The sequence below is a fragment of the Canis lupus genome, chromosome 11, assembly GCF_003254725.2.
Source record: "Canis lupus dingo isolate Sandy chromosome 11, ASM325472v2, whole genome shotgun sequence".
Taxonomy (NCBI): domain Eukaryota; kingdom Metazoa; phylum Chordata; class Mammalia; order Carnivora; family Canidae; genus Canis; species Canis lupus.
Genome location: NC_064253.1, coordinates 43,855,541 through 43,882,696, shown reverse-complemented (window position 1 = coordinate 43,882,696; position 27,156 = coordinate 43,855,541). Strand labels below are relative to the sequence as shown.

Here is a 27,156-nt window from a genome sequence, read left to right as displayed (position 1 = left end):
CCACAAGTAAAATTCTGATGAGTTAGGATGAACCATGTGGAGGAGTCTGTGTGTATTATTTAAATTCTTTGACATCTGTGCTAGATTTTCTGTTAGCATCTTGGCACAAATTTACCTCTCTTCTATGATATTTTCTATGTTGTACAGAATGGAGCTCTAGACAGTATAAGACTTCTTGAGAGTTTAGCTTTTACCAAAGAGGAATATAGCTGATTTAGGCAGCCTATCTTTAGCTTTTAGTTTTTGGGTGGCTAAGAGAGCTTCAAATCTATCCTCCATACCTATACCTGGAAGAAGATTACCTTTAAAAATTCCAAGTGATGTGTGACAGAGCTTCAATCTTAAACTAAAGAAATAAATCATTCTTAACCTTTTCATTAATTTATGGTTAGGTTGGGTATGCCATGTAACCTCTTTGGGCTTCCTTGTCTTTTTCTGTAAAATGAAAGAGTATGTCTATTGACTTAGAATTTACCCAAATTAGTCCTTAAACTTTCCTAAAGGTTCTTATATAGCAAGGAAAATATATACTTTGACAAGACAGGGAGGAACCAGGATTTCTCCATCATCCCTCCATCATCATATCAAGACATATGCATTCTGATTTAATCATCTCCACAGTGCTATAAAGTGATCAGTTTTATTTCTAATTTATAGACCATATAGATAATGCAAGTAATTTGCTTAAATTTGGATCTTTCTGAGTTGGAGAACTGCACTTAAATCTAAAAAGTTTTCTGCTTACAAATCCAATAGCCAATTTTTCTATTTATTGTCCTTCTACATCCAAAGAAAAAGGCACTCTACTCATCACCTTCTGGGGATGTTCTTAAGTGTTACTGATTTGATTATACACTTAAACTGGCTCACCTCTCAGATGCTGTGTTCTTTTATTCACAAAATGGGGATAATTATTACTGGCTCTTAGACACTTCACAAGAATAGTTTCAGGTTTAATTAGAAAATGAGCAATAGTTTTAGAAGCCTCAGTGCATCCTTGGTTATTAATGGACTGAACTATTTTCAGCCAATTAATAAGACAGTATTTTTCTATTCCAAATTCAAATCCTCAATCATATCTCTAATTGTATACCTCACACCACTCCCTTTTCAGGAACCCTATATAGACTCTCTTCTTTTCCCTGTATAAACTTATGCTTTGGAAGAGAACTGACTCAATTATTTCTACCTTTTTAAAAATTTCTCAGTGGGCTAGCTCCTCCAGGATAGTCTATTTCTTGTAAAACTATATGACTACTGAATTCACCCATTAAAAGGAATTTAGATGTTGGAAAAAGTATGGAGAAGTAAAATTGCCTTCATGCCCTTGAAATTAGGCATTTTTCTAGAAATAGCCATCTATACTTTTTTCCCCATTTACCATATAAAAAAGTATTTGATAAAAGCATAAATATTTTATCATGCTGCACTCCCATTATAATTTTCAAATTATAATAAGATAAAGCATGATTATTATAAGTAAATTTATTATTTGATTCAAGTTAAACTTACTTTCCCTTAGGTCCACAGCTAGGATTGCAGTTAGTCACTTTTATCATACACAAGAATGCCTGAGAGGTGCGTGGGTGGCTTACTTGGTTCAGTGTCCAATTCCTGGTTTCAGCTCAGGTCCTGATCTCATGGGTGGTGAGATTGAGGATTCAGCCCTATTTTGGGCTCCCCTGATCAGCAGAGTCTGCTTGAAGAATCTCTCCTTCTGCCCTTCTCCTTGCTCATGTGCATACTCTCTCTCTCTCTTTCTTACTCTCAAAAACACTAAATCTTAAAAGACAAAAAACAAGAACACCTGATGATTTTGTCTTCAACATTTTACCCTGCGGTTATGTGGATAGACTCTGCCTTTCACTTGCTATATGGAGATATACATCCACTTGAGCCAATTATAAGATCACGTCTGTCTGATTTCCGTGATTGATCCAGAAAGCAAATGTGATTAAAGTACTCCAACCAGAATACTTCCTTGCAGTTTTTCAAAATACTGAAGCTGGTAAAGAGAAACTCTGTTTCTTCCCTGTGAATAGTCATAAGATATGACTAGATTTGTTAACAACCATGTTCTCTACAATGCAGTGAGAGCTGCAGGTAGAAAACCACCACCAGAGGGAGAAGTAAAGGAATGAGTGCGGAGTGTGTAGAAAACACTGGGAAAAACACTGGGTCCTGAGTTAGTGAGTTCCTATTGATTTTCCTTTGTCATGTTATTGCAATATCATTACAATATATGTCCCCCCTTTTATTTTTAGGTAATTCAAGTTGATTATCTGTCATTTGCAACAGTGAATGATGAGCCTAACACTGGAATAACATTATAAGGTAAAGTAATGATGTAAATTATAAGTGTAGGATAGATAAAGAAGTGAGAAGATTCAGTTTATGATAGCAAAAACCCTCTATCCAATGGTGAAAAAAAGAACTGAATATGTATTAAAAATCTATTTTTTATAATTTTGTTTTTATCTATATTTTATATGCTTGAAAACATAAGGTCATAAGAGAATCGTAGAAAAAAGAATCAAATCTCTAGAAAAATTAGTTCTCTCCATGTATTTTTTAAATATTATCTACTTTAACCTTGTGTAAAAGTTATTGTTGTCTCCATTTTACAGTAAAAAATTCTGAAACTTAAGGAGAATATGTATCTTGCCAAAGATCGAACAGCTATGAAGTGTTTTGGGAGAACCAGAAGTAGGTTTTAGGTATATATGACAAACCCAAGGTTAGTACAATACATCATACAATTTATATGGAATTAACAGTTAAGGAAAGATGATCAATAATGTTTCTAAATGAAATTATTCTGAATGTAATCTTGGCCATAGTTGTATAATCAGGAAAGTTTAAACGTGGAAAGGAGATTAATAACAATTTAGCCTCATCCTCTCCTGTCATGGGTTAAGAAATAGACTCAGACTAGAGACTAGTGGACTTAGGTTCAGTAACCCTTTATTTGGAGTAGGTTCAAGCATAGATGGCCTCTCAAGATCCCTTCCCATCTGTGATTATGTGTGTTCTTCTGATTTCACAGCATGAGAATGCCTTATGCCTTCCCACATACAACAGTGACAGTAAAGCAGCAAGAAGGGATACTTTAAAATGAACCTTTTAAATTTCATTCTTTAGCATTTGTATGAGCAGAATGCAAATGGTGTCAATTCCATTATCTTCTGCACAAAATGTTCCCTTTTTAGAGCCAAATCAGGGGTAGGAAATGTGGAACTGTGCCCCAAGTACCTCAAGGGCAGCTGGCCACTTCTATTTCTAGATCCCAAACACCTGCATTTCTCAAAAGCTGGGGCCATTTCAGAAGAGACGTTTGGAAGTCATCAATATACTGCTTACTTACTGTGGATTTGAGAACCTTGAAATGTCAAGTTTTAGCTTGAGGCCAAGTTGGATTTGTGAGCCCTCATACTGATGGGTGATGAGATCATTTACATTGGATTATACTTCTGGTGTGTGAGCAATTCAGTAAATGATGAATACAGTGGGAATTACTGCAGTACATCTGCTGGACACTTTTTATAAAATAGCTCTCTCATCTCACCTCCTAGGTGTGCAATCTTCAATCAGGAAACATATTTGAAGCAGGAAATCAGTTCTCAAGCCTAGGGCTGTATCATCTGCTCCTGTCTCTTTTGCAGAGTGTAATTTTGTCCAGTGCCACGTTGCAAAGTAGACACCCTAGGACAGTGATTCATGGCCAGAAAATAATGCATTCTGAAAAGTGTTTCCAAAGTTACAGCAGACCATTTGCTGACTATTGTTAGGAAATTATGATTAACAAAGGGTAGGAGAGACTTTTTTTTTTTTTTTTTTTTTTTTTTTTTAATACATGAAGAAGTCAAGCCCAAGGTAGATTCTGGGAATTTAATCACTTACAATGTGAACCTGCCCCTGATCCTCACTGCACTTTCAAACTAGCTGTGATACAGGCACTTTTAAAAGGTGGTTTTAATGTGCTAAGTTCTGCAACAACTTAAATAAAGAGTGTTAATGAATAGTAACAATAATTTAAGTTGAGATACGTTTGTACCTTGCTCCTGAAGAAGCTATGTTTAAGTGGACTCTTGGAATCAGTAAGGTGAATCCTGGGGGAGGGGTGTGGTAAAATTGAATGTTTCAGAAGAAAAATGCATATATGTAGGATTAGGATTGAAATAAAACTAGAACAGCAAGGAACACCCAAACAGAGTAGTAAAAACAGGAACATTCATTCAGGTAGCAGTCATACTGAGTCCTATGTTTGTTCTTACCTTTTTTTGCTGTGTAATGTAGGTTATTTAGGATAGGTTCCACTGGTGTTTATTAATTCATTTATTTCTTCATGTATTCAACTATCCTATATGCAGTGCTTCATATGTTTCAGCACTATCCTGGTCACTGGTGCTACTGCTGAAAGTTGGATTTTATCTAAATTCTTAAGATTTTAAAAAGTCAACCATCATGTTAAGTAGGAGTTGGCTTTTGGTGCTAGTAACAGAAATGTGATTACAGTGGCTTAAACACATAAGGGTTTATTTTCTCTTACAGAAGTTTAGATGTATCCTGTTATGGAGAAATACAAGTTTTCTGTAGTTTCTAGTAGTCCTATAAAAATCTCTAGCCTCCCCAGGTTCAGGATACTTTCTTCTTGTCTTATCATGAGATTTAGATTTGTAGTCATTTTTTTTCTACTTAATTGCTGTGATTTGAGAGAACCAAATGGTGACAGCCTGGACTATATCCCCAAGTTAAGACCCAAGTGTCAGGAGGACTAGAGCAGTATCTCTTTAGGCATTTCCATTTTAAAAGAGAGGAAGCTTAGACTTTGGCGACATCTTTGTGCCTCAGAAGTAATAGATACCCAGTGATTTACTTAGTGTCTGGAAAGATATATTTACATTCCAACAGGTTAGAGCCAGAACTCAGGATTCTTGTCATCTCATCGCAAAGGGATTATCATCCTATCAGCAAATTTTTTTCCTTCTCTTTTCTGGAAAAGTGGTGACTGTCTCTTACTTGAATATAAATGCAGAAAATCTATTGTCTGTTTCTCATCTGTAAGTTTCTCACTACTAGAATAGGATGTTTGACTTGGCTTTCACCACATCATGTCACGGGTAAGGCCTGGGACAATAAGGATAGAGTGATAGACTTAATTATTTTAAGGTAATTAATAAGAAATCAGTCTCTGATTCACAGCCCCTCTTTTTCACATTCTAGATAAAATTAATAAACATGAATATTAAAAACTCAACATTAGTTCAGGACTGGTATTGGGAAGCCATTAAAAGCCAGGGTTCTTTGGAGCACCTGGGGTGGCTCAGTCAATTAAGCATCTGTCTCTAGAATTTCTGCTCAGGTTATGGTCTCAGGGTTTTTAGATCAAACCTCACTTGGGGGATCCCTGGGTGGCGCAGCGGTTTGGCGCCTGCCTTTGGCCCAGGGCGCGATCCTGGAGACCCGGGATCGAGTCCCACGTCGGGCTCTCGGTGCATGGAGCCTGCTTCTCCCTCTGCCTATGTCTCTGCCTCTCTCTCTCTGTGACTATCATAAATAAATAAAAGTTAAAAAAATGTTTAAAAAAAAAAAAAAAAACCTCACTTGGGCTCCATGCTCAGCTGGAGATTCTCTCTTTTCCCTCTGCCCCCTGCCTCTCTCCGTCTCTAAGATAAATAAATACATCTTAAAAAAAAAAAAAAAAAAAAGAACCAATGTTCTTCTATCATCTCTTATCTTGTGATTCCTACCTTCAGGATCATGATATAGCTTTTGGGTTCCAGTTCTTACAATCATATTCCAGGCAAGAAATTTAAGAGAGAGTAAGAATGGTAAAATGAGATTTTCTGTAAATCCTTCCCCAACTCATCATCCCTAACTGCGAAGGAGGGTAAGGGATATAGTGGTATTTTCATTGAATACAATATAGAGTTCTATTAATAAGGAAGAAGGTAAAAATTGGTAATATTGGTCTCTGCTTCAACCATATACTTCAAGAAGAAAACTGATGGAAGATTAGACTTCTTTCAGTGCCAACACTATTTCCCTGGGGATTCTAAGGCCCAGGTAGGTATAGTGACTTGATTAAGGACATAGATAATTTAACAATGAATGACTGCCATCCTGAGTGGCTGCTTTTTCAGTGAAGCTCTGTCCTCCTGCTTCATCTGCAGACCTTTATATTTTCAAGTATTTGATAGTTCAGCATAAAAAGAAGTGTTTCCACCACTATCCTATGAGCACACTGTGCACATGCAATTCAATATGCCAATTCATATCACAGTAAATTAAAAACAATGGGGGAGTTGGTAGGTATTTCTCTTTTTCACTGTTCCCAGAAAAGCTATTCTTCCTAATATAGTTTCTCTGTATCTCTCATTTTTACAGTTTTACACTGTTGGCAAATGTATTTAAAAGGACATTTTGACATATTTGAAGCAAGTGTTTGGCTAGGTTGTAGATGAGTTGGAAAGTCTCATTTTAATAGGCCTTTATAAACTGTATTCATGAATTCATTCAGTAAGCATTTTGCGTGTTTGGGACCTGCACCATGCCTGGCATTGTCGTGGACATCTACTTTATTCTAGGTAACCTGTAACAGTTGTCAATGAAGACAATGACAAATGCTTATGAATCTTTTGTTCTTCAGAGGAGTACGGTTATTTATGGACTTAAGTATCAACCATCTCCTAAAGAACTATTTTATTAAGTTATGAATGAAATCTCAGATATAGTCTTCTTATCCATAGTATGCATCCATGAGCCCTGTGTCCCTAATATTGTATTGGTGTTTTTATCCCACCATTCAGATTAGGATCTGAGTGAAGTATTCATGTAATGTCCACACTAGATATTTAAAAGTGAATATATGACAACCTGGCTTAGTCAAGGATAACAGATTATTAACAGCCCATTCTTAATTTCTTTTACTGGTGTCATGACTTTTGGCCTAAATACAAGTTGAGTTTAAGTGGTAAAGAAAGAAAAGCATTAATGAAGCAAACTTGATTTCAAGTTCCAACTCTACCATGTTCAAGCTGTGTAATAATTGGATCTTATTTCCTTTTTCTGATCTTTTGTTCCTCAACAAAGAGAAAGAGGGATAATAAATATCATGGAGTATTATGGAAAATTAATAAGGGGCTTTTTGAGAAATAGAAATCATATGTAGAAAATGCCTAATATATTGTGTAGCAAATAGTAGACTCTCTAAGCCACAGCAATTATTCCAATACATTTGAACTCTCTCTTTCCTTCTTTCTTCCTTCCTCTCCCACTTTTTGTCTTTCTTCCCACACTTCTTCCTTTACAGAAATACTACAAATGTAGTTTTATCACCTTTCAAAAAATCTTTTAATGACATTATAGATGTGTAATGTCAAAATCTAAGCTAAAAGGGCCTATGTAAAGACAGAGAAGATTTGTAAATTCCAGTCAGACTCAGTAAAACAATACTGAAACATAGAATGACACTTCACTCTCTTCAGTTTTAGTGCATACATAAGGACAACCTCCTGTATCTCTTCTCAGTTCTCATTTCTCTTTCCCTACTCAACCTCATTTTTTTCCTCTCTCTCCCTCTTCATTTTTCTTTGTTGTACCTACTATTTCTTTCAAAGGCATGTCATTCATCATTGCCTTATTGGTGGTAAAGATATTAACAAAGGAAGCAGTAAAAGTTGGGTAGTTTGTGTGTATTACATTGAAAATCTTTGTACTGTCTGCCAAGGCTGAACAGTCCTAACTGATCTTAATCTGGAAATCAAATTGCCTCCCATTCCTACTGATTGTGCAGAAGTGTTGTCTTTGGCATGGTTTGTAGTCTCACTGAAGTCTTTAGAACCAAATAAAAGTCACTTCAGGCAGACAATTATCTATTATCTTTGTCCCTTTCAGACCCTGTCTTGTGTCTTTGCTTAAGACTACACAGTCTGAAGATTAGTTGGCTATCTTTATGGCAAAGAATAATATGATTTTGAGCTCACTTGAAAGGATGGCCAAAAAAACAAATTAGAAATTTGGCTGTATCCTTAGCTTGCCCTACCTTGCTCTGTTTTGCCCTGTGACCTCAGCAAAGTCATTTAATTGTTCTGTCTTCACATTTCCTCATCAGTAGAGGGTGAATAACAAAGATTCACAGGGTTGTTAAAAGGAATATATCACTTTATTTTTGGACAAGTGTTTCAAAAGCTTAATAAGAGTAAGGCGAGAGAATTGAGTTGACTGACTTTTATAGTTGCTCTGGGATAAAAGTTCATTACTTCCAGTGATACATTTGAGCTACTAGAATGCATATATTTCAAATGTTTCTCCGTCTGAGGAGCCTGATTCTTTCAAATTTGCTTACTTTCATATATATTCTTTGTTCAAGAGCATTTTTAAGTGATTATTAATTCTACCTTCTTTTTCTGCAAAAATTCAAACTTGATAATGAACATAAGACTTATAATTTTCCATATTACAGGCAGAGACATTCTTAGACTGAAAGAAACCCCTTCACATCCAAATTCTGCTTTCCTTGGCATCAGGAGTCTATGTTCAGATAGAAATATCTTAGGAGAGATTGGTAAAATATCTTCCTTTTCTTTTCTGTGTGGGCAAAGAGAAGCTAGCAAATCAAATAAAAATGTAGCCTGTATTGCCAAAGAATGTTTTTATTCAAAGAAAAAGAAAGAGGTAGTTTACCTTTTTGTGTTAAATAGCTTTTTTGTGTCGACTGAGTTCAGTTAGTAAACTTCTCAAACCTTTATCTTTGTAGAGTTCACAATGACCCTTTTCACTTAAACACAATGACTCTTTTCATTTACAGACCTTAGATTTAAAGGTCTTTACGTTGCTGGTAGAAAAGGAGTTAGGAAGGAAATGGTCAAATTTGAGTTGAGTTTTCATATATATGATGCATTTAACCTTCAAACCTGTTCCTTCCACTCATAGGTACTACTTTGCTCTTTAAACTGAACCAAATGCATTGAAATGTTTTGCAAGATAATAGTGATATAATTCGACAAGCCAAGGACTTGTATTTGATGCCTCAGGCTTACAAAAAATTAATGGGAAATTATCCCCTAAAGCCATTAACTTTGTCTCAATTCCTGGGGCCTTTTGTAGATCTTTCTCAGCAATCCTGGAAAGGAAATTTAGTCACCTTTTTTAAGGCTCTCAGGGCCAACAGTCTATTATTTAAGGAGGTACCCCTAAGTAACAACTCTCTCATCATAATACTACAATCATGCATCAGAGAGTGATTTCTCTAATGATGTATTACTCAAAATGCAGTGCCAGCCAGGATGTCAGCAAGGGAGATCATAAAATTTTATTTAACCTTTTGTTAATTTAAAGTCTCCAATACTTTCCAATTTATTTATTATGTATGGGAAAGGGGGAAATGACAGTAACTTCAAAGGCTATGAGACCTACAGACTATTTTATTCACTGTGTTCAGAAAATATACGTCACCGGTGGGGCAAGGAAAAGATTTAAAGCCCCCAATTAAAAATGCTTTTAAGACTCACAAGAGCAAAAGTACTAAAGGAAGACCATGCAGAATGTATCTGAGATGCAAACGAAGCCTGCTAGTCTGCAGATAAGGGAAGAAAATCTCAATAATACTATTTTTAATTTTCTGAATGAGAAAATTTTAAAATAATATTATGGTTTTTCATCTGTATTCATTAATTCCAGAATGATTCCAAGGCACCATTTTACCCTGGGCCCACGATGAAATGATGAGCACCAAGCTCAAGGCTGCATTCCATGCAGTCATTTCTGAGGCATGAAGGGATCACACTGTAACTCTTCTAGGATGGTGTTTTATGTGTACCCAGTAACTACTGAAAGCTTTTAGCATAATGCCCAGCACATGGTAGTAATTCCTCAATAAATGTTAGCTCTTAGTTTTTCTTAATTGCTATTTAGTGTTCAGTTAAATCAAGAATGGCGTTTTAGAATAATAAACACATTTATTAGACTAAACACTACTTTTAAACTTCGATTCAGTATTAATTCAAAGAGAGTAAGTCACTTCGTATTGGTAAGGGTTCTTTTATAGTACTGTCTGTAAAATTTAAATGGACATTTATGACACTCAATTATTCCAAAAATTCAATACTAAAATGTTATTCATGCCTAAATTATCTGGCTTCATCTGACAGGAATGTATTTTATCTGAATTATCAGATCAATTATCTTGATTTCTGCACTCAACTTTGCAAGCACATATGTACTCTGTGTCCTCTGTAAGGTGCAATTGGATTTCTTCAGGTTGAAGTATGACCCAGTTAGCTTCCTACAAAGCACAAACTTTGAAGCCTGGTGTGCATTTCTGAAATGGTTGTAGCCTTTTCAGGGATGTGACAATTAGTGATTGCAGAGACAGAACTCAATTATTTAAATCTCCTTAGAAAAATTTCCTCTAAATCCAGAAATGTATACTCATAGCATTAACATTTGTGCATTAGTCTGCAAATTCTGTTTTATAACTTTCATAGTTTGAAATTAAAAAAAAAATTTCCCTCAAGCCACAGTATTTACATGTTTTCTAGTTGATAGTTCAAGTAGAAGTGAATTGGTCATTTAATCCAATGTGAGCAGTGAGCCCCAGAGTTTGAAAATATGGCATATTTTAGGGTAGACTCAAGGAGGAAGGAACATAATAAGCAGATCTTCTCAGTATGAGTTTAAATATTCATGATTTGCTTATTAAAACATTTTAAAAATTGTGTCTCTGAGCATCAGGTTCTTAATATGCAGAACAGAAAGAGCAAAGTCCTGAAAAACAACAAGCATATTGTCATGGAATTTGCTTAAAAGATGCCAAAGCTAAAGCTTAGCGTTTCAGTAAGTATATATGATACATTAAAGCTTTCCTTAGAAACTAGGTATGAAAAAATCAGTTATCTTTGAGAGTTAATTTTTAAAAATCAACACGTAATGGAACAGAAAAATGGCATGAACATTGCAATAACAATGGATAAAGAGATTAAGGTGATAACTTGATTGAGATGGTTAATTTTATGTGTTAGTTTGATTGGCCACTGGGTGCCCACATTAAACAATATTTCTAGATGTGCATGTAAGGATAGTTCTGGAAGAGATTAGCATTTGAATTGCTGGACTCTGGAAAGTAGATTCTCCTCCCTTAACTGGTGTGTCCTCTATTCCGTTAAGGGCCTGAATAGAACAAAAGACAGAGGAAGGAGGAATTTGCCCCTATTTTTCTGTTTGAGTTGAGACATCCCATTTCCACCTCTCTGGCCCTCCGACGGAGATTACACCAAGGGCTTCCCTGGTTCACAGACCTTTGGACTCAGACTGAAGTATTGGCCTTCCTGGGCCCACAGCTTTCTGATGGCAGGTCATGGGACTTCTCAGCCTTCATTATGAGGAAAACCAATTCCTCTATAGATCTTTTCTGGTTCTGTTTCTCTGGAGAGACCTAACTAATACAGAGATTTACTATATTAACACATATGATTATACAGTTAATTAGAAGAGGTTAGTCAACCATGGGAAAAGAAGGAACTTAAGAAGAGTAAAGACAAACCTTGGTGATACCCATCCAGTCTCCAGTCTATGGTTTTTCAATAGTCTAGTTCCATCAATAAATCCATCTACAAAATAGGATAGATATTTTTGGTTAATATCTAGTTAATACCAGTGATCATGGTGTGTTGAACAGACAGCAGAAAGAAACTAGAAATAAATAACAGGATGTCAAAGGGCTGCCTGAGGACTAGAATACAACCAGCTGTATTTACCCGTGCCAAGGGAACCCTTCAGCCAAGGGAAGATGACCCTGAACTCTGGTGGGGCAGGTGGGTGTCTGAAGAATCGAGAGAACAAGTCAATTATAAGTACTTGGCAGTCTCAAAGATGCCAGTGTTTCATGAACATCCAGTAAAACTTTCCTGCCCTTCTTCCCATCCCTCTCTCTCTACTTTACTTCTACTCTAGAGATACAAAGTAAAATAAACCTGTGGTTGGAAAGATGAGGAATAAGGGAATGAAATAGTTGGGGTTGGTAGACAGTAAAACCCATTTTCCTGACTGCAGGCTTTCTACATATAGCAGGAAGAAGAAATTTGGAGTTTAGATGATTACCTGAGAATGAACATTTTGATTAGAGAAGTGTAGGTAACTTTTACAACCTAAAAGGACTGCAGAACTTTCTATTATTTTAGAATAGCTAAGGAAGTCAGGGAGCTATTTGGATTTCTTTCTTTCCTTTTTTAATTTTTCTTTTCAGGGCCAGAGAAAGAATACTCTATAAATAAATTTAAAGGGATAGTAGAAGGCAAAATGAAGTTGCCTTCAGTTTGACATAATGTACACAGGTGATGGAAGTTTATTGAAAGGAAATGCAGTGATGAAGGCAGATAGGAAGCATTTATAAACTACATTGCCAGGTCTCACAGAAAACTGAAATGATATTTTAGACTATATTGCAGCTTTACTGGCCAATTGACATTTTGAGTCGTGTGCTAGTTATCTATGTTGGTGCTTTTGGAGTTACTACTGCTTGCTTCTCTTTGCCCATCTACACAATAGCTTCTGCATATTCATAATTTTGGCTCCTTACCTTCTGCCCATGTGTCTCTTGACCTTTAGTAACCTATGTCCTTCTCTTTTCTTGTGCAACCTCTGTAAGAGATACCCAAGTGGCCTTATTTTTAGGCACAGAACATTCTTTTTGAGCAGAGTTCTTTTGACAGAATACTTGATGGATGACTATTGTCAATATTATAGAGCTGTACTGTTTAGTATGGCAGCCACTAACTATATGTAGCCACTGTGCGGTTGAAATGTGGCTGGTCTGAATTGAGATATGCTGGGAGTGTAAAATATGCACATGATTTTGAAGACTTAGAAAAAACTGTAAAATATCTCATTAATCTTATATTGACTACATAAAAATATATATTGATTTTATAAAACATTTTGAAGTTACATTAATTTGAAACAGTATATTATTAAAATTAATTTTACTTATTTATTTTTAGTTTTTTAAATATGGCTACTGGAAATTCTAAAATGACATTTATGGCTGGCATTTGTGGCTTACATTACGTTTCTTTGGTAGTGATGCCTGCCCTCTTAATCCTAGCACAGTCACTAGATTGTGATCTTGCATGGTAAAAAGCAAGCACGCTTTAAGGAATTGCTTATGGACACATTTTTCGAAAAGGCCATAGGAGGAAAGGCTCTTAATATTTCATGGATTACTACCTAAAGATGGAATGAAGTTTATTTATTTATTTTTTTAATGTGACTAAATATATGCAACGTATTTTTTATATTAGTTGTTATTTTATAGCACTTCCTAAAGACGTTTCACAGATACTATTATTTTAACTTCTTTAGTGATCTGTAGAAAACGAACTGTGATTTTACAGATGAGAAAATTGGAATTCAAAGAGGAAGAGGATGTTACCTTGTATACAGATGCTATATGTAGTGGAACCAAAGATATATCCCTAATTTTCTGCATTATGGAGTTTGTCTTTGGAGTCAAGCCAACCTGGAAGTGTTGTACTATTTTTGCTATTGACTGGCCTTTGACCTTGAGAAGTTATTTTTATTTTATTATTTTATTTTTAATTTAATTTAATTTTTATATCAGAGTGGAATAGTGAAAGGAATGATAAATACTGGCACAGAATTGGTGCCCAACATGTTAATCCATATCTGAGGCCAGTCTGTGCTTCTCAATAGGGACAGCTAAACAAAACTTGTCAGGTAACAGGTAGATAAAAGTTAGATTTTTTGCATATATGTTTCTATATGATGGCATAGCACTATATGATGGTTCATCTACTTCTTAAAAGATACTCTCTGAAACTCATCAACTTTCAAAAACCTAGTTTGTATTATGAAAACATAAACAAGTAAATCAACAGTTTTGAAAGTGTATAGTAATTTGGAAGTAGAAATTCAGTCCTTTGTACTTTTTTGTCATAATTAGTGGTAATGACATTATTGCTGGGGGAAAAGGTAATATTTTTATGAAAATTTAAATCACCCTGAAAAGATACATAAAATTTGCTATTTGTTAATCTGAACAAGCTTGTCCAACCTTTTTGAGAGTCTGCCTATCACCACCATTTCTTCCTACCATGAAAATTTCTTAGGGCTTGCCTTGTTTCCACTCATCATACCACAGTTGTGCTAATTACTCACGTTCAAAGTGTCAGGCATCCAATTTTTCTCTCCTTTTTTCTCCCATTGGATTTAATTAACTGTCAGTCTCTATGGTCTCTATCTTAGCAATGTCCACCAAATTTGCCCTACTGGATTAACTATTTTTTCTTACTACATTTACTTTCAGACAATATTTGAGCTACTTCATTCAAGCGCCTATCATTCCTCATCTAGATTATGACAACTGTTTCCTAAATCTATCTTTAGCTTTCCATTCCTACCCATTTCCAAATCTCCCTTGCACCAAGCCTCAGTAATTTTACCAAAACTCAGTGCTAGTTTTATAAAATAAAATTATCTCCTTCATAATATACTTTCTCAAAGGTTTGTCATTACCTGTACAGTTAAGCCCAACTTCCTTAGTATGTCAGAGATCCAGCATGACATGATCCTTCCCTGAATTTTCCAATCTCATCTTCCACCATATTTTGACATCCACTCTCTGTTTTTGCTCTATTTGTTTGATTTGTTTGGAATTATTTCCGGACTGTCCCGATTTCTTACTCCTTCTTTGTACAACTCTGTTTAACATTTGTTCTCCAGTCACTGATTTTCTTGTCTTTGGAGTTCCTTGACTTCTTAATCCACCAACCCAAATTTTATACTCATTGAATTATGGTTATTCAAGTATATCTACACCCAGTACAAGGCATGCTATAGAATGTAAGCTCAATAATTTTTTAAATGAATAAATGAATGATGAATAAATGAATGAATACCTGAATGCTGATCTGTAAAATCAATTTCCCTAGAAAGTGAGTCCAAAACACCATGTTTTATTTAAATGTCTGTAAGAAATCAAAGCAACTACCCTGGCCCCTTAATTAATTTACTCAAGATTTGTAAAACATATTTGAATCATAGGATTTTAGAATACCTTAACTCTTAGACAATATATATAAGGGTTTTTTTAAATCAAAAATTATTACAGGGAGTAGTTTTAGAGATTTATACTGTGATACTAATGGGGAGGTTATACTTGCTATTCTTCTTTCACCAGTGTGATAGGGAAATGCTGGAAAAGAAAAATGGGTGTGCTTGGCATCTTCTAGATAAGAAAAAAATTCTTTTTAATCTTTGCATAATGAATTTATCACTGTCTAGATGGCTCCCAATTGATTAGAGAAACAATATAAGGAACGCTTGTATAATAGGAAATAAGATTTAGCAGTTTTCCGTGATCTTCTAGAAGGTATTTCTAGATTGTGATAAGCCACCTGAGGATTTGGGGAGTCTGCCTGCTTTTGCCATGTAATCTGGTTCAAGTCAGGGAACTCTTATTTACTAATCCTAGCATCCTAGGAGGCTGCAAGAATTCACAATGATTGATTCCTCTCTGTTGAGAGTAAGACAATGTGCCTTAACCACTTTGAGATGCTACACTCCACAGCTCAAATGATTGACTCTTATTGACTCTTAAACTTTAAGGTACCTTATCTCACCTTTCTTCCTATCTCACCAAACCAATTTAGTGTTTATTAATCCAGGGTTCTTAAAGCAGAGGCTATTTAAATATATATTAATTAATACAAATATTTATAAATACAAACCTAAAAGTAAGTAAAAATAATATTTATTTATAAATATAAATGAAATATATAAAATAGATCTATCCATCTGACAGGGTCTGTGGACAAAAAGATGTGAGACTTGTTCTATATCTCTTGTTACTTCTTTTTTTTTTAAGATTTTATTTACTTATTTATTTGAGAGAGACAGTACAAGCAGGAGGGGGCAGAGAGAGGGAGAAGCAGGTTCCCAGCTGAGCAGGGAGCCTGATGCAGGGCTCAATCCAGGACCTAGGGATCATGACCTGAGCCAAAGGCAGACATTTAACCAACTAAGCCACCCACACACCCCTCTTTTTATTCTTCTTAACTGGAAGGCAGAATGTGACCATGGACTGTGCATTTTCCATTGGGATGGACATGGCTAGGAATGGAAATATGCTAGCCAAGCCTTGGACCACAACATTATTTGTATCATAGTGTTTCTGCTGTTGAGCACCTTTAGGCAATTCATGATTAATTAAGGGAAAAAAAATCTAGTAAGGTTGGTCAATTCTGAAAATATTATCTGAAAGAGCAGCAAGAATTTTTCACTGCTTCCAGTCCAGAAGCAGTCTTAGCCTGCTTCATTTACAGTGGCTCTTCTGGGCAGAAGTGGAATTAAATACACTCAATCCTAAAACTGACTTATTAGAAGTGGGCCTCTTTCCTGTTAGCTCAATTTGCTTTATCTATTTTAGGGGATCACAGATTAGCAATTTAAAAATAAGTAGATATAAAACAGTACCTACTGATGAGTATGTGAGCTTAAGTAGCTCCTTTATTCAGAAGAGTGTATTCCAAACATAAATATTCTTTATTTTCTTCACTTTCTCTCTGCCTCATGTAAGATCATCTAAGCAATTTTGTTAAGAAACCTCATTTTCAATCAAAGTCAAATATCATCCTTGATACTAATTTTGGTTATGCCCTTTAATGTACTAGAAGAGCCGAGGGGAAGCCATTTGATCTGTTTGTCTCTGCTTAAACATTCGTAAAATAAAGGAATCCCCCAACATTGAGATCTCTGATGTTGAAAGCAAGTTCCTATATCACGACCAGTTAACTATAACAGCAGTTTGATGGGAGTGTGGTCTGGAGTTTTCCTGAGAGGACCAGAGAGACAGCAGGTTGTAGGAAAGTTAGTTACCCTCCAGCACTAAGTAAATCCCAGTGATAACATCAGAATCATTGTCTTCAAAGTGCCCACAGCCTTGAGCAAGGGTTTTTCAGTTTACAAAGAGCCTAATCTAAGACCTACCAGTCTCCTAGATAGATCTGAAGCTCTCCTAGGCAACTGACCTTTGGACTCATTGCAGTCCCAGCTTCCCCAATGCAGAGAACTAATTTTATTTATACTGAGACTCTTTGGCTTAAACAACATGTTATGGTCTGCCCAGCAGTGCCTTAGACACTGATGCTTCTTTTACAGCCATACGAGCAGAAGCTTTTCCTGAAAAATATTGTAACATAATATTTAATATTATTATTAAAAGTATAGAAGCTACTCTGTAGGTTGGTGTAACCAGCTGGTCCTTTGAATTCCTCAAATCAGATTCTCATTCGTATTCAATTTTTATTTCCTCCTTTCCTATGGACACTGAAGTAAGACTTAATTTGAGATCAATCTAATATTGTATAACCAACAGTTTTGATTAATCATGGCTATTATTTGGAACTTAGAGTTTATTATAGTGTAGGAACAAAGCACATTTTAAAAGGGATAATAAAAGTAAAGCTTTCACATGGCTGGGATTTAAATGAAAAACTCTTGATTTGTAGTTGTGGGAAATATCTCAACCTACTTAAGATCATTTAACAGAAGCAGCACCTCTCATGGGGGGAAATTCAAGAGTTAACTCCTAAAAGTTTTGAGTAATTAGGCTCTGAAGTTTCTGAAACATCTCCCCATTCTTTTTGGTTTCTTTTAAAACTTTGCCACCCTGCAAAAGCCTAATCTTTGCCCACTGCCCCCACATTCTTTTTTGCTTTCCACTAAAAATAAGATCTTTATCTCTATATTAGAAATCGTGAGATACCCATCTCTCTTGGCTTGGCTGTTTCATCTTTCTGGAGGAAAAGCAACCACCCAATTATACACAGCCATAAATTAACTTGACAAGCCACATGCTGGAACCACCACCCTAGCCCATGCTGTTTAAATTGTGCCTGAGTTTCGAGTCTCTTGGTTGTGAAGGCGCATTACATGCCCCAGCGGAAATTGTTTTGCTTTTGTTTTCAGACTTACCAACAATGCACTCTATGCAGCACGTTCAGCAGTTTGTACTTTTCTTTCTCGGTGGACTCATTATGCAAAAGACATCTCCTCTGCTCCTGTCCATAAATGTATCCCCAGCAAGGAGTCTGAGTTCACCAGTGGCCCATTCATCATCCACTACAAGAAGGCTTGGGTACTCAAGTCTGAAGGCTGACCAACTTCACAGGCTTCTCTTTCGGAAAGGTCCCCCACCACTTCTCCTAAGTCTCGACCCTGCCCTTTCAGTGTGAATATGGTTCTGAACTCTGTTATGATATCCAGAGAGGTCATTCGGAGAACGTAATGTATAAATGAAACGATATACCAGGTTCATCTGGGGATGAGTGGAAATGTATTTTCCTCTGTGTGTGCCTCTAGCTGTGTTATGCTTGTTTACTTGCTCTTCTAATTAAAGAGAAATGTAGCATCTAGTGTATCTATACTTATTTTACAGTAGGAATTTGAATTCACAATGTTATATGCATAGTGATGTAGATTTTAAAATAAACCCAAGTGGCTTTTCATGCTTATCCTCTGGTCAGTAATGCCAGTTCTTAAACCCACTATCAACTTCTCTCACTTTAGCATCTTCCCGGATGCTTATGCTAGTGGCTTCATGCCCTAAACTGGGCAAGGTCAAAAGACAAACCATTGTGGGATGCCTTGAAGGACTAATTTCTCTTTCTCTCATTCTCTGTCCAGACTTTATAATTATAGAGAGCAGTGCAGTTCTTCTTCCATTTAGATAGGCTTTAAAGAGGATAGAAAGAGGGGTGCCTGGGTAGCTCAGTCTGTTGGGCGTCTGCCTTCTGCTCAGGTCATAATCCCAGGGTCGTAGGATTAAGCCCCACATAGGGCTCCCTGCTCAGTGGGGAGTCTGCTTTTTCTTCTCCCTCTGCCCATCCCTTCTGCTCATGGCCTCTCAAATAAATAAACATTAAAAAAAAAAAGGATAGAAAAATAATTTTCCTTCTCAGCATCCATGAGGCTGTGCTAGGGGTAAGAATCACCCATAGAAATCATTTGTTCTGCAATAAAAGCCCAGTAACCATGTCCAGTATGCCTCCCTGTTTTCTTCCTTTTCCTGCCCATACTCAATTACAAATACTTCCTCCTCTTCTGACACACCAATTCATCAGTGATGCCTCTTTTCATTCTTCTCCTTATTATCTAATTCTCAATTCTGCAACCTTTTCTGGAGACTTCTTATACTCCTCTGTCATCATGGTGCAAATAAAAAGGTCAAGGTGTTAGCAAATGTTCTGAGTGGTAAGGCCCCATAAAATAGAGGCATGAGGTCTATGGCAAACATCCCACACAGCAGGTGAATATGAAATAGCTTACAAATGACTATTACACTACTTTGAAACACAGTATGAATGTGTTTCACTTAAAGGGAATTTTGATAAATTCTCTGGGAACGCTTGGTTCTTGCCTTCCTGATACTGAAAAAACTGAGTAACTCTTAGCTTTCTTTCCTTCCTAAATTCAGATCTTCTGTTGTGTCCCAGTGTCCCAAATAATCTCCTATGACTCCTTTCCCTTCTCAGTTCTAGTTTTATTTTTCTCAAATGTTTGTGGTATGGAGGAACAAGTTTGTTTCTGGGTAGGTTTATAAGTTCCTGGATTACCAAAGTGTAGTTGATAAAAACTCTTGGTTCTTCTCCAACTCTGAGTCCAAAAATAAATAGATATTTCCCTGTACAAATTTAGAGTACAGCTGTTAATTAATTAATATTTCAGCAGAGAAGGTAATTCTGCCTTAAAATAGCAAAAGAGCTACCAGATAGCTCTCTTAGGACTGCTCTGCTTGCTTTTCCAGACATGGGTCAGGACTGCCCAGTATGTGGTTTCTGTAGTTTGGAAGCACACAGGTTCAACTTAGGTGAATCAGTCAGTCCTTGAAAGGGCTTCTCCTCCCTTTCGTGGTCATAGGCCACCTGCTACTCCAGGATCTTCCTGCTCTCCTCACTCCTCTGTCAAAACAGGAAAATGACTACTATCATCCATTTACTTGATTATGTTTTTTTTTTTTTTTACTTGATTGTATTTTATCTGAAACTTATTCTCACTGAAATTTGTCCCCTCCAGACATATGTATTTTCTTTTCTACCCTCTTCTTTCTAAGTCTGGACCATAGGCTGCCTCTTTCCAAGTGTCAAAAAAACAGACTCTTCCTCATGCAGGGACAAGATGGAGGAGTACCCAAAAATCATTCAATGGTTGGCTCTGCAGAAGCATCTGATTGTATCTTTGGAGAGTTTTCTAGCTGGTGCCAAGTGAGCTGGAGGAGCTGGTCTATGGTCTCTCAGATCTAATATCCTCAGAAATCTGGGGGAGGGGACGATGACTCCATAGGAATGATTGTGCTGGGGCAGATGGAAAAACTGACCCTGAACATCACCCAAAAACTTTCCATCCCTGATCTCTGGCTAAATATCTGTTGTTAAAATAAGTAGTTTTGTGAGTCATAGATTTTCCTCCTCTCAGTAGATTTGGCACTGTGCCCCCCACCTCCCCCCCTTTCATAATCCTATCCCCTATCCTCTTGGTCTTTGCCTCTGAGTGATAACAATATCTATTAACTGCAGTTCTAAAATACATCTGTATTCCTTCTCTATCATTTCTACCTGTGGTAAAAATGCTTCCAACAAAGATAAGCTTTATTATAACATTGACTAACCACAACAGCAACATTTCAAGTAATAATTATTATTTTAGCTACTCTTTGCTGAAATCTTATTATAGGTCAAGTATTCTGAGAGGTTGTTAATATGTACTTTTCCTACCTCAGATAATTATACAAATTAAATGAAAGTATGTAAAGTACTTTAGCTTGGCATTGGGCATGTAGTAATGCTTAAATAGTTAATAAATCATCATTATAATTATCGTTATAAAGTTATTAATTACAGTTATTAATGTTGGTTCCCCATTTGGCCTTTATATCATCCCTATGCAGTAAGAATTACTATGACACCATTTTAGAAAGGAGGATACAATGCCCATCAGTGATGTAAGCTAAAAATAATCCCCACACTCTCAGACCTGAGAGCCTGTGTTTTCATAAATGTAGTGGTTGCCATAATGTGTGTTTAACTTTCTGATATCCTGGTTTTTACATAATATTTGTTTTTGAATGTCATTAACTTAATTTTTTCTGCTTTGTTGATATATAATTGATTCTGTTTCTATACATTTACCTGTTTTATATACCTTATGGAGGTGGAATCATACAGTCCTTGCTCTTCTGTAACAGACTTACTTCACTTAGCATAATGACTCCCAGGTCCATCTATGATGTTAAATATCATCCTTATCCATGCTCTTTCATGTCTGTCTACAAGAAATAAAGCTTCTGGAAAGGATAACGTGCTATTATTATTATTACTATTCAAAAATAATTTAAAACATTTTACTATAGTCATGCTCATATCAAGTTACAGGCCCCTCCATACTCACCCTACTAGGCATGTTCCTACTGAATGTCCTACAGCATAAAGTTTACTGTCATGTGTACCCCTTCCTTCTGCCCAGTTTCCCTTACCTTATTTTCTCTATAGCAAAGGACAACCGTAAAAGCAATGAAGGCAAATACTCTCCAGGAAGCAATCAGAGCAGAAAAAGAACTTCAAGCCCAGGGGTGTTTTCAGAATGGCAAAGAGAGTTGGTATGTGGGGAGCTGGTTCTAAACACTAAGCAAGCTGGCCCAGAAAAGAGAGGAAGCTATGGGACCACGATGGGGGAAAAGAGAGGTCCTTTAGAGGAGAGAAGGAGAAAGTTCTTAGGAGTTTTGGGGGGCAAGAAATTTTAAGGACTAAGTTCCTTTTTGTATTACTTTAAATGATTGAGGAGATTTTAGGGAGAGCTATAATCCTGTAGGGACCATATTCCTTTAGCTGTGGCATAGTCTGAAACAGAAGTGGGCTTTTAATGAGTATATAAGTGGGTGAGTTTTAGGAAGTATCATGAGTGTAAGAGCATTATAGATAGAAAAACAAGATACATATAAAGGTAATGTGGATGCAAAATAATTTAGGAGTACAATTAACCCTTAACACAATTGTGAACTGCAGGGATCCACTGACATGCGGATTTTTTTTTAATGCAGTATAATACTACAGATGTCTTTTTCTCTTCCTTGTGCTTTTCTTGTTAACATTATATTTTCTGTAGCTTATTTTATTATGAATACAATATATTATAAAGATAACATGCAAAATATATGTTCATCTACTTTTATGTTATAAATAAAGCTTCTGGCCAACAGTAGGCTATTAGCAGTTAAATTTTGGGGGAATGCAAAGTTGTACATGGATTTTCCACTGTGAATGCATGGGGTCAGTGCCCCTAATCCTCATGCTCTTCAAGGATCAACTGTATTTTAAATATGCTGTCTTGTTTTGAGAAACCATGGGTAGATCAGTTACATCATCTTGATGCTTATAATGTTAAAGGAAGGGATGATTGATTTGGTGTGGGACTTAAAGAATTAGTATCTATAAAATACCTGAAACAGTGCCTGGCATATAAAATGTGCTAAATAGATGTTAACATCTATTATTCATTCTTACATAAGGCACAATAGACATACAGCATATATTTGTGGAAATAAAAACTTAAAGATGTTTACAACTTTGTATTTATTAGTGATATTTAATTAATACTTTATTTCATTCCAGTCCTGCAAGGTCCCATGAATTTCTGTCTTCTCTATACCCAACTTTTGTAGTTCAGGATCATAGCACTATTTACATGTATTTTGTATTTTAGAGTTTACAGAAGACTTCCCATGGAAATATATATATATATATCTATTTTAAAGTAGAGTGCCAGAGTGCCTGGGTGGTTCAGTCAGGTGAGTAGCCAACTCTTGAGTTTGGCTCAGCTCATGATCTTGGAGTCTTGAGATCGAGCCCTGAGTGGGGCTCCTCAGTCGGTGGGGAGTATGCTTGAGGATTCTCTCACTTCCTCTCCTGTTGCCCCTCCCCCTATAGTCTCTTTCTCTTTCACATAAATCTCTCTCTCTTTTCTTTTTTTAAAGTAGAGTGCCAAAATTTTAACCTTAGGAATTTTTTTGAACTTGAGATTGGTTCTTTGGAAAGAGTTTAAGACAGAGATAGGTTCAGCATATCTTGTGTCATTGATCACTTCAAGAAACACTTATAGGAAATCACTATCTGAGAAACTGAGGCAAACATGTAGCTCTTCTTCAGCTCCCTGGCTTCCCCTAGCGGTAAAGGAATTTTGGGTAGGAGCTTTGGGTTCTGCTGAAGGTTCATCTTGTGGGAAAATAACATTAGACACATGTCTGAGCCCCAAGATAATTTTAACATACTCCACATAAAATGATTTCCATAATACCTTGCCAAGAACAGAATTCTAACCAATTAAGTTTTTTTAGACTAACTTCACCATTTGAGTACCCAATACTCTTTGGAGGCTCTAGTTATTTTTTTCCCAAGATATCATGGAAGGAGATCTTCATGACTCTTTGATATGCTCCTGTGGATCTATGGAGAATCAGCCTTTCTTGTAGTTTACTTTTGCATGCCTCTTTTTAGGAATCTACCTAGTGGAAATTATCATTTCTCTTATCTTAAGTCAAATGGCCTCCACATACTTCTTTTCCAGAGATATAATGGAAAGGAGATTCTGAAGTGTGGTTTGCATATTATAACTTAGCCAGTCAAAGATTTAAACAGTATTTGAAGTACTTATAATACTTCAAAAAGGTGGTGTTACCTGCAGCAGAACTATCTAGAACATACTTACATTTAAATAATTGCTGTTAGATAATTGATCATGTAATACTATCATTTTGATAATTGTTAAAATGATTATTAAATTTATTAACCTCTTTGAAAAATCAATATTTACCTTTTGTGGATAAATTCATATATGTATATGAATTAATATGAATTATAGAGAGATATATCTCTAGAGAGAGAGAAAGAGAGAGAGAGAGGGCATTCATAATGAATTTAACCTAACATAATAAGGAAAATACCTTAATTAGTAGTATATAAAATCAACAATGTCTCAGCCAAATTTATTTAAATTGCAAGTGACAAAACCATTTCAAAGCAGTGTAAGAAAGAGTCCTGGAAAAAATACAGGAAAACATCTAGATATTACAAGAAGTAGCAGCCATCAGATCTCCCCATGCCCTCATCTCTCTCTATCCTTTTTTAAAAATCTTTCTGTTGATTAGCTTAATTTATATATACACTCAGTAGCTTTCCAATTTACATTTCTCAGTTTATGAGAAGAGCCTAGAGTGACCCTATTGTATCCTTTTTTCTAAGTTTTCAAGAAAGAGTACTAGTTCCTCACCATCATGGTCAAGTGTCCAGTCTAATGTGGTCAGCTATGCAGGGCCCCTTCCCCTGAACCTCAAAATGCACACAGTGGAGTCTCTGTAACTGTAATCTACATAAAGAGCAGCCTTTAGAGCACAGCAAAGACTGCTGTGGAAATGCCCCACTAGAGTTGTACAAAGTCAAAGTCCTGCAGCTGTGGCAAGGATTCAGGGTCATATGGAAGAAATGTGGAACCAGTGGATCCATTTCTGACATAGAAAAAAAGGGAAAGCAAGAGACTCCAACCTTTGTATCCTACCACAGAGGACAAAAACAAAAAGAATCCTAATATTATGTTATAACTTTAGAAAGTACAGATAGATATGAATAGATTTGAACAATTTTAAAAGCCAGTCTTGCTCATGCCGTAATATAGCTAAGTTGGATATTTTGTGTTTATAAAAAAATGTATCATAAATCACAGGTGGAAGGGGACTTAAAAATACTCATCTATTTTCCTCTTTTGGGTAGAGAAGAAAGTGAGGCTGAATTAGATAGAGGATATGCCCAGGTTTACACAGCTCATTAGCTGCAAAGCTAGAATTAGAAGCTTGTTCTGAATCCTGAAGAGTATGAGTGGACTGCTGCCTTTGGAACATTGGCCCAGAAGTGTGATATCACATTTCCTTGCTTGGTTTGCTTTTTGGAAATGATCCAGACCTGGTTAAAACAAGAATTGCACTTTAATTGGAGTGTTCTGGTTTAAGCCTGTTGCCATTAAAAATTGTCTGCCTTTCATTGTTGCCTGATAATCTCTTGGTAAGAAACACTGTTCCCTTCACATACTCTGTCTTTGATATCTTTGGTATCTCCTTGTGTTCTGTTGAATAGTGTCCCCCCAAAAGTTCATGTCTACTCAGAAGCTGTGAATAAGACCTTGCTTTGAATAGAGTCTTTGCAGGTATAATCAAGTTGAAACACAGTCATACTGGATAAAGATGGGCCCTAAATCTAACATGACTGGTGTCTTTGTAACAAGAAAGATATTTGGACAAAGACCCAGATACACAGGGAAAACACCATATGATAATGAACGTAGAAATTGAAGTGATGTGTCTATAGCCAAAGAATGAATGCCAAGGATTACAGGCAATAATCAGAAGCTGGAAGAGAGGCATGGAACATATTCTCCCTCAGACTCCCCAGAAGGAATCAACCCTGCCAACACCTTGATTTCAAATTTTCTGGTCTCTAGAACTGTGAGATAATAGATTTTTTTAGTTGTTGTTCTAAGCCACTTTGGCAATTTTTTTGTGGCCATGCTAGGAAATTAATGCACCATGTCATGTGTGTATATAACTTTCTTATAGATTGATACTTGGAATTTGTACAGAATAAACAACAGGATAATTTAATATTAAAATTAGATGTGGCAAGGCAGCCTTCTAGGTTTTCTTAAATAGCAGTTATAAGCAACAACTTCTTTGCCTCTTCTCAACTTTTTGTTTAGAATGGCAGGAAAGAGTGTGACAAATGATAGGACCAAAAGGTTGCTGAGTGTCTTTGGTAGCAAACCAGGCCATTGTCTAGGGCACCTTTCCAAGTTATCTCTGACTTTCATTTTACAACTCTGTAAATTGTATAAAATTAATAACAATGCATCTGATTCTGGTGCAAAGCAATGCAAATGAATTGTATTCAGGGGAGTGTAATTGCCTAGTTTTTCACATATTTGCAAATTCATTTGGCATTCCTGATTGCCTATGTATGTGTGGTTCTTTGAATCCTCTTTAGAACTAGTTATAACATTACTGGTTCTCTCATTGATTGAGTTAAATAAAATCTTTGACATATGCTCATTTTATATTTTCATAGGGGTCATGACTTTACTCTTTGTAAAAATCTGTCCTTTAATAAGAATCTAATGTTAATTCTTATAATTCTTAATTTTGATAACCTCCTTCAGAATTTATTTTTTTTTTATTTTTTTTTTTTAAAGATTTTTTATTTATTTATTCATGATAGTCACAGAGAGAGAGAGAGGCAGAGACACAGGCAGAGGGAGAAGCAGGCTCCATGCACCGGGAGCCCGATGTGGGATTCGATCCCGGGTCTCCAGGATCGCGCCCTGGGCCAAAGGCAGGCGCCAAACCACTGCGCCACCCAGGGATCCCCCTCCTTCAGAATTTAAAGCAAAGGATTACAAGGACAAAGTTTCCATTTCTCTCTACCCTATGTTGAAAGCCTTTCTAAACTTCCAAAAGCATTTTTACAAGATTTTAATCTCTTGACTGTTTTGACAAGCAGTATCCATTATAGATGACAAAAATAAAAAAAATCTTGAGATATATTCTGGAAAATTAGTCAAAGCAATGCCCTTGGTCTCTTTGGCTGTGCCAATCCAGAAAATAAAGTTTGAAGTTATTCTTCCAATCATACTTTGTCTAGACCTAACATAACCCGAACATAAGTTGACAACAGGAACTTAAATCTAATTTTTTAAAGCAGCTTCGTTGATGTGAAATGGTTTTGAGAGGATAATTGATATTGCCCTTTAAATTCTTAGACACTGGCATAAGGACCATACTAACATGAAAGGTGATATAGTGGTGAAGCTGTATCCCTATGACAATCTCCTGTCCAACTGGGGCTAAAGAAACAAGAGTATTCAGAGGGCTTTAGGAAGGAGAGGCAGCATGCCAGATGTTTCCTGGGCAGAATGGAGTCAATTTTGCAGAACATAAGGAGAAGTAATGACCCATAAAAACTCCTGGTTACTGCTCTAACACAAGAGGAGACTAGGAAAAAGACATTGCACATTTCCTTACAGCCTGGGACACCCCAGAGTTTTTTG

At 36.2% G+C, this 27,156-nt stretch overlaps 1 long non-coding RNA gene across 3 annotated transcripts in view; it reads left to right on the top strand.

Annotated features, from left to right (window-relative positions):
- LOC112650489 (uncharacterized) overlaps positions 1 to 27,156 on the top strand; it is a 218,511-nt gene that overhangs the window by 91,863 nt on the left and 99,492 nt on the right. For all 3 annotated transcript variants that reach the window (XR_004803701.2, XR_007414042.1, XR_007414041.1), the window contains exons 2-3: positions 2,265 to 2,334; positions 2,628 to 2,737. This is a non-coding gene — a long non-coding RNA (uncharacterized LOC112650489). The remainder of the gene's footprint in view (positions 1 to 2,264; positions 2,335 to 2,627; positions 2,738 to 27,156) is intronic.